The following is a 16,161-nucleotide window of genomic DNA, read 5'->3' on the forward strand; positions in this document are numbered from 1 at the left end:
GCGACGTATGCCACTGACATGGCCTCAGGGCCCTATATATGTGTGATTTGCAAAAGCACACATTCAACGCTGGGAACCAGTGCTGCCTGTGACCATCACCTCAACCTGCTGCTGCTGAGCTGACCACCGACTGCTGCCTGTGACCATCACCTCGACCTGCTGCTGCTGAGCTGACCACTGACTGCTGCCAGTGACCATCACCTCGACCTGCTGCTGCTGAGCTGACCACCGACTGCTGCCTGTGACCATCACCTCGACCTGCTGCTGCTGAGCTGACCACCGACTGCTGCTCAAGTGCCATACTCCGTGAACTTGCCATGTCGAGAGTGAAAGAGATCCGGTCTCGTCCCTTCACCGCCGCAGAGCTGGATGTCCTGGTGGACGGTGTGCTCTGCAACTTCGGACGGCTGTACGGCGCCCCCGGACAGGTGGTAAGAGCAGTGGGGGACATGTTGGTGTGCAGGAGGTGGTCAATGACTCCTGGCCTCTGCAATCTTGGCGGTGTGCTGTGGGCCCAACACTTTTGTCGGAATCTGCATGGCTGCTGAGAGATACATGTTGCCCCTATCTGTGTGACTGGCCAACTGTCCACTGACTTGCACCCTTTTGTCTCCCATCATGGTAGGTCAAGCTGCACCTTCGCAAGGACGTGTGGAGGAGCATTGCACATAATGTACGGGCAGCGGGGGTGTCCAATAGACGACATACACACTGCCACAAACGCTGGGACGACATTTCCAGGCTGAGCAAGAATGTAGCGGAAGTGACACTAGGGATGATTCCAAGAACGCCACGTCTGGCCCGACGCTCAATGACCCCTCTCATGCACCGTATCATTGCTGTGACGAATCCTGACCTGTCCGACCGGCTGCGTGTGGATCAACAGCAAAGTAGCCGTAAGCATACTGTCTGTGTATGTTGCTTGTGAGTGCAATGCATGTATTGTTGCCCAGACACATTAGTGACTTCCGTGTAGCGTATGTATCGTTGCAATGGCATGTTAGTGCCATTGGCGGAGTCAATTGTCACTTCCAGGTCCGGCATGTTGACACGCCACTCGCTAAGCAGTTGAGTGTTGATGCACATGCTGTAGTGGTCCGTTGCCCCATGCCAAGACATGTGTGCAGATGTACGTGCTCCTGCCCTGGCCGCATGCTGTACATGTTTCACGGCCAACACCGCCTATTTCATGTGAGGATGACTGGTAGGGGTGGGCCGTGTGCAGGTTGGGGGCTACATGTACTTTGTCAGCCATGGCATTAGAGATTCCTTGTCCTACTGTACTTGAGTGTGCCCATGACTTACACCTCTTTTCTGTGCATTTCAGCTTTGGCAGAGGGCACTCAGCCACAGACGGCGGAGATGATTGGAAGCAATGCATGCGGATCAGACTTTGCGCACACGCAGACTGACACAGAAGAGGGCAGCGCCGGAGAGGGGGACAGGACCGTCTCTGAGGAGTCGCATGTGGAGACAACATCGTCCTCATCTTCCGACAGTGTTGGTGAGTCTGCACTGTTGTCACAGACTGGGAGTTGGCAATCAACTCCTTCGGTCGGGACACAGCACACAGGGCCCACACTGCCGCCAACTGCACCATGTACTGTTCGTGCACGCAGGAGTAGGGTGAGCGGAGTGGCGTTCGGAGTCCGCACCGCTGCCCCAGCCTCGGTGAGCCAAAATACACTTTGTGCTGAGGCTGTTGATCTGCTGTGACAGCTGTGTGTGGGGCAGACCAATATGATAAATGCATTCCAAGACCACAATAGGAAGTTGGGGCAGGTGGTGGCCTTCATGGAAGGGATGCATGGCGATCTTGCTGGTCTACACAGGACAGTTCAGTCATTGGCTAGCAGTGTGTCATCTGCCATTGTACAGTCGCATGGACAGAGTGCTACTTCTGTTTCCCCATCTTCAACACTGGATGTCTCAGGGGGGAGTGAATATTCTGACCAGGACTCAAATACAGGTTATTGCACTAGAAGCAGCGTCAGCCAGCACGTCAGGGCACGGAGGGCTCGGACACCATCCCCTAGGTCAGCAAAATCTGTTCACAAAGACAACGTCAGATACACTGGAGTACACACACGGGATCCACAAGCGGTGTTGTGGGAAATCCCTTCACATGCTACACAGGCATCCCACACAAAAGGTACTCCCAAGGCAAGGGTTACTCCCAGTTCCATGGACACTACCTTGGACAAGGACAGTCAGAAGACAAAGGCAACTCTGGAGAGCAGGGACACTCCCAAGGACAGGAACACTAGTAAGGAAGGGGCCACTCCCAAGGGCAGGGACAAGGTCAGTCAAAAGACAAAGGCACCTCATAAGAGCAGGGACACTCCCAAGGGCAGGGACACTAGTAAGGAAGGAGCCACTCCCATGGGCAGGGACACTAGTAAGGAAGGAGCCACTCCCAAGGGCAGGTACACTAGTAAGGAAGGAGCCACTACCAAGGGCAGGGACACTAGTAAGGAAGGAGCCACTCCCAAGGGCAGGGACACTAGTAAGGAAGGAGCCACTCCCAAGGGCAGGGACACTACTAAAGAAGGAGCCACTCCCAAGGGCAGGGACACACACAGGGAGAAGGTGTGTTTGTCGCAGGTACACCACAGACGACAAGTCTGCTGCCAGGAACAGGGCACCATCCAGGGAACAGGGAAAGTCCACAGACAACATTCCTCCTACGGAAAAGGAACATCCAAGGGACAAGGCTTCTGCCATGGACACTGGCGCTATCAAGGACAGGCATACATCACCCCTTGCTGCACTGAGGCTGATGTTGTTGAGGGAACGAAATACAGATGTCTCCGCGGTGGAGTCACCCCTTACCTCCACTCCCATCAGGGCCCGTCAGGAGCAGAGGAAGGTGGACCCTGTTGTAGCATCCCCCATGACACATGTTGCAGAGGCCAGAAGGCAGCCACACAGCAAACGACAAGCAGGCTCCAGCATGTCCCCAGAGAGCATACCCCCGGCAGCAGATGCACCACCCATGGTGGGTGATATTTCATTTCAGTCCGAACCACTTGCCAGTCCTGTTCTGTCCAGCGTGCACTCACATATCCCCAAGAGACGTAGACACACACCATTGACACATGCCCACCCCGATGTTGGTCAAGTGCAACTATCCCCAGCTCCCAGAGCCACCCTGCCTCCTGGCCCATACAGCCCTGTGGCTCATCATTTCAGTGGTCCCAGTGGCGCAGCTGCAGTTGACTCGCATGTCTCAGATAGTGGCACTGTGTCTGTTGTTTGCTGTCATGCATCATGTAGTAGCACTGTATCAGTTGTGCCCTCTCCTGTTTCTGGTGCTGGCAGTGTGTCTGGGTCTATGGCCCATGTGTCAGTCACTCGAGCTGTGGCTGTGTCTCACACTCCTGTATCAGGTGCTGGCAGTGTATCTGGGTCTGTGGCGCATGTGTCAGTCACTCGAGCTGTGGCTGTGTCTCACACTCCTGTATCAGGTGCTGGCAGTGTATCTGGGTCTGTGGCGCATGTGTCAGTCACTCGAGCTGTGGCTGTGTCTCACACTCCTGTATCAGGTGCTGGCAGTGTGTCTGGGTCTGTGGCCCATGTGTCAGTCACTCGAGCTGTGGCTGTGTCTCACACTCCAGTTTCTGGTGCTGGCAGTCTGTCCGATGCAGGTACTTCACGCAATCCACCTGATAGTGTGATGTGAGGTGCTGTTCACTTCACTCACATGTCATTGCACATGGTGTGTACATTGTCCATTTTAAACAGACTTCAACTGTTGTGGTCCTTGGGACGGGTTGCTTGGAATACGTACTTGTGCTGCCTCTGATGTACCTGCTCTGGTGTCCACAATGCCCTGTTGCTGTTCTGATAATGCATTCTGCCCTCCCATGTACTGCCTCTGATGTACCTGCTCTGGTGTCCACAATGCCCTGTTACTGTTCTGATAATGCAATCTGCACTCTCATGTACTGCCTCTGATGTACCTGCTCTGGTGTCCACAATGCCCTGTTGCTGTTCTGATAATGCATTCTGCCCTCCCATGTACTGCCTCTGATGTACCTGCTCTGGTGTCCACAATGCCCTGTTACTGTTCTGATAATGCAATCTGCACTCTCATGTACTGCCTCTGATGTACCTGCTCTGGTGTCCACAATGCCCTGTTGCTGTTCTGATAATGCATTCTGCCCTCCCATGTACTGCCTCTGATGTACCTGCTCTGGTGTCCACAATGCCCTGTTACTGTTCTGATAATGCAATCTGCACTCTCATGTACTGCCTCTGATGTACCTGCTCTGGTGTCCACAATGCCCTGTTGCTGTTCTGATAATGCATTCTGCCATCTCATGTACTGCCTCTGATGTACCGGCTCTGGTGTCCACAATGCTCTGTTGCTGTTCTGATAATGCATTCTGCCCTCTCATGTACTGCCCCTGATGTACCTGCTCTGGTGTCCACAATGCCCTGTTGCTGTTCTGATAATGCATTCTGCCCTCTCATTTGCTGCCTCTGATGTACCTGTTCAGTGCAATGGACTGTTGATGCACTTAGCCCCTCTCATGTACTGCCTCTGATGTACCTGTTCAGTGCAATGGACTGTTGATGCACTTAGCCCCTCTCATGTACTGCCTCTGATGTACCTGGTCTGTGCAATGGACTGTTGATGCACTTAGCCCCTCTCATGTGCTGCCTCTGATGTACCTGTTCAGTGCAATGGACTGTTGATGCACTTAGCCCCTCTCATGTGCTGCCGCTGATGTACCTGTTCAGTGCAATGGACTGTTGATGCACTTAGCCCCTCTCATGTGCTGCCTCTGATGTACCTGTTCAGTGCAATGGACTGTGGATGCACTTAGCCCCTCTCATGTGCTGCCTCTGATGTACCTGTTCAGTGCAATGGACTGTTGATGCTCTTAGCCCCTCTCATGTGCTGCCTCTGATGTACCTGTTCAGTGCAATGGACTGTTGATGCACTTAGCCCCTCTCATGTGCTGCCTCTGATGTACCTGTGCAGTGCAATGGACTGCTGATGCACTTAGCCCCTCTCATGTACTGCCTCTGATGTACCTGCTCTGGTGTCCACAATGCCCTGTTGCTGTTCTGATAATGCATTCTGCCCTCTAATGTGCTGCCTCTGATGTATCAGCTGTTGTGGCCACAATGCCCATGCTCAAGCATACACTGAGATTATACCCCGATTATGTGTAATAAAGCAAGTCAATCATGTTTCGTGCTTTGTCGGAGTCATTCCTGCGTGTGTGATACAGGTGTGTATTTGTCTTTGCTTCAAATCAGTGGGTTCAGATACATGACACTCCCCCTCCCAACGTCACGACCCTTGCAGGTACTCCCCTCCAGACAGCGAATGGTTTGTAGCGTACCTGCGTCGTCCTCGATAGTGGGCCAAGACTAGGACGTGGTGGATCGCGAAGAGTATCGGGTAAGCGTGTAGTGCTGGGTCCATGTCTGCGAGCAGCTCGTGGTGGGTATGTTCGCTGTGGGGCATCCGCAGTGTTCAGGCAGGTTGTTTTTCCACAGCGCTTTTATGTGTATTTTCCACCATCTTGATTTGGGGGACGGTCCTAGATGTCAGTCCGTACGGCGGAATCTCTGGATTGGTTACGTCCGCCGCGTGGTCGGGTGTAGTTGAGCGGCGGAGCGTGATCTTCCGTCGCGGACGGAATTTGGACAATCTTTCCTATCCTGATATGGCGGACGGAGTGACCGTGACAGGCAGACACAGAAAAGGCATGTTCTGCATACTCCAGGGCTGCGGAGGCACTTTCGTCCACCATCCTAATGAGCCCCTATATCTGGTCAATGGGTGGAACCAAGGCTGAGTTAGTGGAGTCAGTTGCATCTGACTCAACCAGCTGGATGGATGGGATCATTTCCCTCCCAGATTACATTTGTTTCTCATAAAGCTGATCTCTTCATGATTTTAATTAATCTATTCTTCACCCAGCTATAATTATAGGAACTTTACAAAAAATTAACAATCATGAAGTACCTAACAATGTGTCTTTGACCAGACAGACAGCTTGGGACGCAAGTCCTACTGTTTTTCTGAATAGGTATTTAGCAAGCAGGAAAGTGAATAAAATGTCTAGCAAATTTGATGAGTATGTTACATAAAGTTGCGTATTATATAGAGTCTTATGCATACAGGAGTGTTTTGTCTGTGTGTGTTCAGTTGCTTTAATTTGCATATGTAGTTTTTCCCTTTAAGAGGGTGAGGTGTGTGGTAGTTTGGTCTCTGTCTGTTGCGGTGCGAGGGAGTCCTTGTGTAGTGTTATGGCATGGGTGAGCACGTGAGTGGCCATGGAATGTGTGGGGGAGAAATGTTGGATCATGGACTGGGTGGGAAGTCAATCACTATGGGCTCAGGTCGACGGTCATTTCTTGTTGCGTTCCTGATGTTTCATCTAAACAAACACTTCATTTCATAAATCTTTATTCGAATTTCAAAAATTCATAAAAGCAAGTCACATTTATACAATGATGTTCTAAAATCCTTAAAACTTTACAAAATAGGCATCAGATGATTGTAACAATTGATATGAAACAGAGAATCAAAGGTTGTCCATTATTTTGCGGGCTCGGATAGCGGTTCTCAAGAAAGTGCTGGTGCAAAAAACTATTTCATCAGTGTCCAAGAAAAGCAGCATCTGATAAGATTCCCCCAAGGAAATGGGTCTATGGTTTTTGAAAAACAGAGTTAAAAACCATTTTACATATTTTAAATAATATTTACAAAACAAGAAAAAGTGCAAATCGTTTTGTGCGTCCACTCCGTCACAGGGGCATGGTATATGTCCTAAGTTTGGCCGATATCCCAAGGGAAAGCTCAGTAGAAATCTTACGATTCCGGCCCTTAATCGAAATAGAAGGCTTTTTTCCCAGATTGCCATCGGAAAAGTGAGGTATATTGGTAAGGGATACCTATACAGCTCCTTAACCATGTAGTTAGAGACTGTGGGTTTCTTAGATTCCTTGTTAATCCTATCTGAGTTACAAAGTGCATAAAGTGCTTTTTTCAAGTCATTCTTATGGGATAGGTCAACTCTAGTTGGTTCTAGAAAGAGATTGCCTTTATCCACACTACATAAGATTTCATAAACACCAGAGAGCCAAGGGATATCCATTCCTTTATCGCACTTAAGGCAGTCACTTATGATTTCTTGCGTCAAACTGGCTGATTAATTCCTCCAAACTGAGAGCCAAAATAATGCTGGTCTTGCCCTAATGAAATCGCAAATGAAATGCAAGTTTAATTCACTATGGTATATATACTCAGAAGTGGAAATCGGTACACCCAGCAGCTTCCTACAAAAACGGTTCTCTTCCTGTTGGATGCACCGATTTCTCACCAGACCCCATATCTCAGCCCCATACGTGGCCACTGGAATGCATTGCAGTTTAAAAAATTATAAAATAGCCTTAATAGAATCTGTTTGCCTCGGACGGGGGAGACTAAGAATTGAGTTGATGGCCTTTGAGAACTTGCTAGTGGAGTGGGCCGGGTTCCCAGTCCACGAGCTGTTTGCAGCAAAGACTATCCCTAAATATGGGAACATACGAGTGGAAATGAATCTGTCATTTCCCACTAATATAGAGTTGAGCTGGCGTTTCCCTGGCCCGCATGACATGATAAACGATTTTTTTAAATGCACGCGTAAGTCCAAGCCGTCCATATACTGTACAAAGTTCGTAACCAAAATACGCAGCGAGTTAGGGGTGCGGCCCATAAGGACCGGATCATCTGCGTAAAGGAGTACCGGTAATAATTTCCCATTGATTTTCGGGACGTCTGGGGTCGTCTATTTCAGGGAATTGCTCAGCCCATTAATATAAATAATAAAAAGCAGGGGTGCTAAAACGCACCCGTATCTGACTCCTCTTCCTACTTTAATGGCACCAGAAACCTCCCCACCCATGCCAATCCTGACTTGTGCTTGTAAGTCTGTGTGTAAAAATGCCAGGAAATGCACCAGGGATTCATCTAAGCTATAATCCAACAAAATAGACCAAAGTTTGGACCTATTAACTAAATCAAAAGCAGACGATAGGTCCATAAATGCTAAATAAACAGGGGAGGATCGGGCGATATTATATTTGCTGCTGACTAGATTAAGGTTCAGGCACTGTTCTATCGTGCAGACCTTACCTCTAAAACCCAATTGACATGGGTCTAACATTCCGCTTTCCTCTGTCCATTCGAGAACCCTGTTATATATTACTCGACTCAAGATCTTCAATGTATTGTCGAGTAGCGAAATCGGTCTATAATTAATTGGATCAGATCTATCCCCCTTTTTATAAATTGGGATGATGTTACTCGTTGCCCAGGTATCCGGCATGGAAGCTTGGAGTAAACTATTAAAAACATTCAAGAGAATTGGGGCCCAAAATTCCGGTTTCCACTTTATTATATCCATGGGTAACCCATCGGGCCCGGGGCCTTGTTGCCAAGGATCTGTGCAATAGCCTCTTCTACCTCCGGCAGCTTGATCTGTAGGCAGCAGAGATGTCCCTGCACATAGAGATCAGTGCCTTGTGGTGGTGTAGCATAGATTTTAGAGAAATGATAAAAAAACACCTAATTTGCACTCACTCCTGCATCTGTAACCTCTTTGCAACAGAATCCAATTGCCATAGACACTGTTTCTGCTGGTGTTCACTATATCCACCCTATATCGACATGATCCTATTTGAGTTTAAAAACACAGATCAACTACATATGCATCCAGATGTGAACTTACCCGGCTCCAATGCCATTGGACGACATCACTCAGATCTATCAACATCCTTTTAATTGTCATGAGGCCAAGGCATTGCTGAAAGCAGATGATGGAAGCCTCTTCCAATTTCTTACGGACAATGTAACTGTGGCCCACATGCATCAAGCATTTTTGGAGTCGCAAACGGTGCGATTCCTTAAAATCGGCCGTTTGCGATTCCAAAAATGCTTTTTGAGATGCATCATGCTTTTTTAGAAATCGCAACTTTTTTGCGATTTCTAAAATTGCGAAAGCATTTCAGAAATCGCAATTTTGCGATTTCTAAAATGCTACGCATCATTTGATTTCAAATTGCGAAATTTGAAATTGCAAGTGCAAATTACCACGAAGTTGAACCTCGTGGTAATTTGCGAAATTGTTTAAAAAAGCACAAACATGCATTTTTTAAACTGTAAAGTTACAGACAAGCATGTCCTTAGGACATGTGTGTATGTAACTTATACTCAAAAGTACATTTCATGGGTGAAGGGGGGGGGCATTTGGACCCCCCTCTCCACCCTTGAAATGCATTGCTGAATTGCGATTTCAAATTGCGAATTCGCAATTCCCATTCATTCCTATGGGCATTTTAGCCCATAGGAATGAATGGGAATTGCGAATTCGCACTTTGCTAATTGAGAATCGGTAAAAATTGCGATTTTTACCGATTCTCAAATATTTTGCGAAAATGTACATGCATCCCATTTTGCATTTCCTAATTTGCGATTCCCTAAAAATCGCAAATTAGGAAGTGCAAAATGAAGCAATGTGCATGTGGGCCATTATCTTTTTAAATGGTACAGAAGAGTTCTAGGCAGATGTTTAAAATGAACGTTACAAAAAGAGAACCCCTTCAGACCCCCTTTTTTGTTGAATCGATTTTCTTTCAGAAAATAAAAAATGCTTTTTTTCATAATTGGTCTTTGTCTTCACTGCTTTATAATTTTCTTTTCCTAGGTGGAGTGTTTGCTTAATTACACCTAATTTTACACAAAACATATCTTGGTATACAATAGCTCTTATGCAGCATTAGCAGCTAATTTAATTTGAAAGTGGTTCCTCTGTTGTTGGTCTTCTTTCTGTGAGCTCTGCTATTTTTAGGTACAGCCTTGTTCAATCCTCTTAAAACAAACTCCTTTCCCAATTTTATTCAATTTCCTTTGAACTGTTACATATTTTTCCCTTTTGTTACCGACGAGGTTGTGCTTTTTTTGTATTCAACATATTTCTTTCATAATCTCTGAATTTTCTTCCTTGTAATGGTCAGCACCTTTCTTTTTATTTGTAACATTTGCACTATTGGTCTATTATACTCTGTTTTTAATATGCACTATACAGCCTCTTGGAGGTGACTACGATTTTGACACAATGAGTCCAAATAGCGTTATGGAAAATCATTATGAGGGACTGCTTAAATTAAATTAGATAGCACAAAACCCCCCTTCGGCGATATCCACCACATCTATAGTATCTCACTAGGGAAAACAAACAACTGATGGATGGAATGTTTAAATAAATATGAGCCACTATTTATTACTCTGGGTTGTATTTCAGCTCACTGTCTTTTTTGCTAACCGTGACACTGAAGACAGTGACCAACCATACCCTAAAAAGTCTTGGTCCACCCTCAATAGTGGGTTACATGCCAGACCACCTTTGCATCTACAATAGAACACATTTAACCACAGGCCTGGTTTGCCTTGCAGTATACACCAAAACAATAGACTGCCTCATTGCACCTAATACTAGGGAAATTCCTCACTTTACAGCGCCTTAAAATTAACCGCGTCCTTGAAATGTGTAGAGCCACGTCCTCACATTTTTCTTCCTGTTGACTCGCTCACTTTTGCGGTGCAATGTGTTTCTGTTGTAAGCAATCGTCGGTGGTTCATAGAGGAAATTGGTTTGAAACAGCACTTTGAAAGCATTCAGTTTTTCTGGAAAGCCCTACAAAACGTGGAGCTTCATATGACTTGTGCCAAAATTATGATAGCGAAATTATGAGAACTACCTGCTAACTTAAAAAATGCACTCTGTGATTTTCCATCAAATAATTCTTAGCACAGATCAATAGAAAGTAGTTTTTTGAACGTAAGTCTGCAGATTGTGTTTTTTTCGCACTCCCATTGAATATGTTCTCTTGTCCTGTGAAAGAAATCTTTGGATTGAAGACAGTTCTTATTTGGGGGAGAATACTTTGTAACGTTCTTGTAATGTCTGTCAAATAAAATGGCTGCATATTCTTTAAAGTCTATGGCAGTGATGCTGTAAAGTTTGGAACTGGACAAAAAGCACTTTGGAGAACAGGTTCAAATACACCTTATTGGCGCCCTAGACCCCCATCCTCTTGGATTGTGTTGCCCAAGTTGAGCTAGAGTAGGCAAATACAACTGCAAACTCTTCAAAAGTTTAAAACTTTATGGCTACCAATGCTTGTTTTCTTTCGGTTAAACTGTGATTTACAGTTTCTCTAAAAATGTGCACATACGGAACCCTTTGGTGGTTTTTGTTCATCTTGGCCTTTAAAAATTCACAATTCAGAATTCTTTTGTTTTAGCATTTCTTTCGCTTGCAAAGTCTGCACATACAAGTTCACTCTAATACCCTCTTTGCATTATTTACGTTTGTTTCGTTCCTGCTTGTTCTGCAATATTTGCAGAAAATAAATATCAGAATGTTTATGAATATCCTCAGGGGAGCTGCTTTACTGGGTCACCTAATTTGCAATGAACAACATATTCGTCAATTCTATGACGCTTTCTTATGCCAGCCCCTCTCTACACATTGTTACAGGCTAGTCATTTATTCGAATTTAGCATACATTATGTACATGCACATTCATATCTTGGAGCATATTAAAGCTTTGAGAATTGCAAGACAGGCAAGTATCTCAAGGCACACTGACGCATGGAAAATCAATTGTTAATCTAGCCATATATTTCATTAGACTCCAGCAGGAATGACAGACTTACCATAGATACCCAGTAACACTATTTTTGGCATGAGATCCACGGTTATGCACACAAACCGATTTAGCTGTTTAAATGATGGAAAATGAAAACATAAACAAAAGGATGCTTGGCATATGTGAGGTTCCGTGACGATTTGAACCCGTGTTTTCAAGTTTGTCGGAAATACATAATATTAGTATCAGCGAACCGCAAATGATCCATTTAGCATATCCTGGTGTTTTCGCTACAATACAAGCAAGAGCACTCCTGTTATGAACACATTTCTGATCTACCCACGGCATCCATCTTAGATCATGTCCGCCATTTTGTGTTTCTTGCCCTCACATATGCAATAACCTCTGATCACTTCATTTCGATTAAGGACACGTAGCCTTAGCCGAAGATTCACCTCTTTCATGACACGTGTACCTTAAACCAGATCACGCTGTAGCTGCATGACTTGACAAAGGCTGCCTCCTCTGCCCGAAGCCAGCCCACCTGAACTGGTTCTCATATCCATTGTCCCGATCATGATTAGGCGGCCGAAGCCGGTAGCCTTGCCCATTTACAACCCACAAACATCTCTTATCCCGCTTTTCTATCTCCTGCACCTGGCTCTGCTCCTTTCCTTCTGGGCCTTTATTAGGGGGAGGTAACGAACTTTACGATGAGGCGGTCCGGCTCTTGAATGCAATATTGACAAGGGATTGTGATGGACTAGTGGGAACCCCTCTTCGTGATGTTTGGCATCAGATATTATCGACAGTTCCTGTGTAACGCCAAATATTTATTGTTTAAGATACAAAGGTTTAGGAATGTACTGACATGTGAAATATTTGCCTGAAGCACAATTTTTAGTATATAAGGAGCAACCCTCAATGTACAAATCGAACAGGCTCCTGGTTACTGCCCATGCGTAGTTTCTGTGACTTCTGTGTCCCTGCAGTAATAAACCTTTGGTCTTTGACGCCACCATCGAGAAGCCCGTGTTTCTGTTCATTTGCGCACCAAGGCAGGTGGAACTCCGGGGTCTTTGGGTGTTGTTCCCTGACACCTCTGGACGGAACCAAAAAGTCCAGAACTCCAATTGGCGCCCAACGTGGGGCGACGTCATTCGGTACCGGTCCAAAAGCCTGAAGAGTTCGAGGAGCTTCGTGTGAAGATTTCCGAGGGAGGCGCCCCACTTCATCGATCCCGGCATATCGCAAAAGTGGCCCGAAGTTCTCTTCCACGAGGGTTCCCGTTCAGGACGGCTGCAGTGGGCCGTTGCCTTGACCGTCGCCCTGTCTTGGACCCGAGGTGCAGCCCTTAGTACAGCGAAACGTGACGGGTTTCTCCTTGGTGACGTCTTCAGTGCCTCAGTTAAGTATTTAGTGATAGCTAGCTGGTTACTTTGTGAGGATTGTTAAAATCCTTGATCGGTTCTTGGTTTGGTTTGGTTTCGTAAGATTATCACTAGTTGTTCTGGTTACGATAATCTATTTGGTTCAGTTTGGGTATCGATACATTAGTTTGGTTTTGGTAGGCCTAAGTTCTTGGTTCGAGTGCGCATATTTGTTCCGTGTTTTGTTTGTTTTGTGTTCCAGACTGAAAATGGTAAGTCGGAAAATGTTGTCTTGTTTCGGTTGCAACCATGACTCACGATTGGAGGATTCCTGTCTGGTTCCTCCGATTGGGACTCCCCTTTATGACTTATATTGTAAACATGGTGTGGGTCCTATATCTTATAATGAGGTATGGGTCCGTTACTGTAAGAAGGATGGTGTCCTTAGTTGGCCACTACATGGTAGTTTTGAACCCGAGATTCTTGATAATTTAGAAGCGAAATTGTTTAGGAAGAAAGCCCGGCCGGCAATGTTTGATTCTTTCCGCTATTGGCGAAAAGAGTCCAAACAGAGAGAAATGAAAAGGTTGAAGAAAGAACAGAAAGAGAAAGAAGAGCTAACTCTAGAGCAAGCAACTAAACAATTGCAAGATAATGAGTGCGAAAAGGCCATAGATGTAGCAATTAGAGAGCATAATTTAGCGATTGACAAGTGCTACCCTGCCTTGCCATCGAAAACAGCTAAAATACTGGAGGATCCCGAAAACGATCCTCTGTTGTCTTATCTGTTACGGTCACCTCCACCGTATGCACAAGGTGCTACGGTCCAACTTGTGCCGAATGTCCAATTGCCGGTTGCTGGACAACCTGGTGTTCTTGTTCCTCAGAATCAAGTTCCTGTACCTCCTGTGGTTAATGTGAATATTCCTACGGCTCCTCCTCTTCCTGGGTTGCCGACTTCTATACCTGTATCTGTCTCGCTTACACCTACTACATCACAAACTATTTTTCTCGATACTCCTACTGCCTCGCTATCTGTTCCTACCTCTACTGTGTTCTCTACGTCTGCAAGTGTGTTAACTCCACTTTCTGTACGTCGAAAAATAACTGATTCTGTTGCTAATATACTGTCTCCTTTATATAAATCTTTAATTAAGACTCCTACTCCTGATTCAGTTCAGAGACGTAGTCAGCTACCAAGTACTGAAGAACGGGGAGTTTTAGATTCCACGGCTCTCAGATGGATTACGAAAGTTAGAAGATATAGTACGAGAGATGTACTAGATACGTTTATGCAGTGGAAGGAACCAACGCAACGGTACGTCTTTGATGAGATGTGCTCGTTGTTACGTGAGGAAATAGAGGAAGATGATGTTGAATCAGACTTGGAGGATTTAATTAAAATTCAAAAAGAGTTTGCTGCAGGAATGATAGTGGGTGATAATATAAAAGAAGCGATGGAACTTATTTTAAGTTTTAGGAATGATCCATCTCTTCGTTCGCCGAGAGATTTAGAGAAAGGTAAAATGAAGCCAAGTCGCCAATATCCTATGAGGGAGGTTCCTCCAATTTGGCGCGAAGCAATACAACGTGATGATAATGCGGGTATTGCAGCTGCTCCAGCACAGTTCCAACGAGTGTGGATACACATTCCATGGAAGCGAGCTGAAGTGCTAGCGGTGAAACAGGCCTTGCCAGATCCGCGTAAAAATCCAGCTGGATATTACAAGGAATTAACACAGACAGTTGAGGCTTGTATAATGAACTTAGCGGACATCGATATGTTATTTGGCAATGTAGTTCCACAACCAGTGTGGGCTAAAATTCGTAGGGAGGATCATCAAGCAGCCTTAGGTGGTGATTGGGCAGCTATCACTGCAGCGGATGGTCAGCAAACGGGTGGTGCAAAACCCGAACCCCTAATTGCTAATCTTCCAGGCAGAATAATTGACTTAATGAAGACTCTGATGCCTGCGTTGCGTGTTAATTGGGATAAATTATCCGCATGCAAGCAAAAGAAAGATGAAAGTGTCTCCGACTTCTTCACGAGGTTCGAAGAGACTTTTGTAGATCATAGTGGTCAGGATATGAGCACTGAAGGAGGACAGAGACTGTTTGTCGATAAATTTGTGCATAATTTGTTACCTGAATTATGCAATAAATTAAAGGATTCAGAGAGCGCGTGGGCTGTTTCCACAACTGCGCAAATACTTGCGACTGCACAGTACTATGAAAATAGGGATAAAGAGGAAAAGGAAAAATCAGAGAAGAAAACGAAAGACTTAAAGACTAAAGTTCTTTTACAGCAGGCGTATCCGCCTCGCACGAATCAGACTAATATGCAACAGAATTCGTATCAGAGGACAGATTATAGTTCAACCAGGCCTCAATATCAGTGGAATCAGTGTGCGTACTGTAAGAAAGAGGGTCACTACAAAAATGAATGTCCAATCTTAGCGCAAAATAATGCAGCAGCAGCTCAGAGAGGTCGTGGTGGTTTTGTGCAGAATTCTAGAGGTCGAGGACGAGGTGCTATGCCTCCGCAAACGAATGATCGTCCCTCCAATCACTTTGATCAACGAAATGTACAGTCAGCTCAACAAAATAGATCTCAGCAATATCTTGTTGAAGATTATTGTGAAGTGGATGAGGGATTTCAGCAAAATGGGTACTAGGACAGCCATGGACAGAGAGAGGGAGTAGTATCAGTTCCAGTGGATCAGAGTGGGCCTTATGTCGCAGTAGCAACATCAGGTGTAGTCGAACCGTTTCTGTTGGATACTGGTGCCGCAAAAAGTTCTATCATTCATGCGAAACTCCCTGGCGCACCTTTGTCCGGCTCAACAAATGTTTCCGTAGGTTTTTCAGGCGCCCCTGTTTACAACCCGATATCTGGTCCTTTGTCTATTTCTGTTGGACCGTGTCAATTGAAAGCACCCTTGATTTTGACGACAGGTTGTAATGAAAATCTGCTTGGTTTAGATTTGTTAAAACGACTATATGCGACATTGTACTGTTCTCCGGAAGGGGTACAGCTTACTTTGGGTAAAAGAATCACTTCTCCGATGTACTTGTCAATGGACGCACTCCCGCCAGAGCTGCACTCACTCCCTGATTCTCTTTGGGCGAC

This window comes from Lissotriton vulgaris, chromosome 5, assembly GCF_964263255.1.
Source record: "Lissotriton vulgaris chromosome 5, aLisVul1.2, whole genome shotgun sequence".
Taxonomy (NCBI): Eukaryota; Metazoa; Chordata; class Amphibia; order Caudata; family Salamandridae; genus Lissotriton; species Lissotriton vulgaris.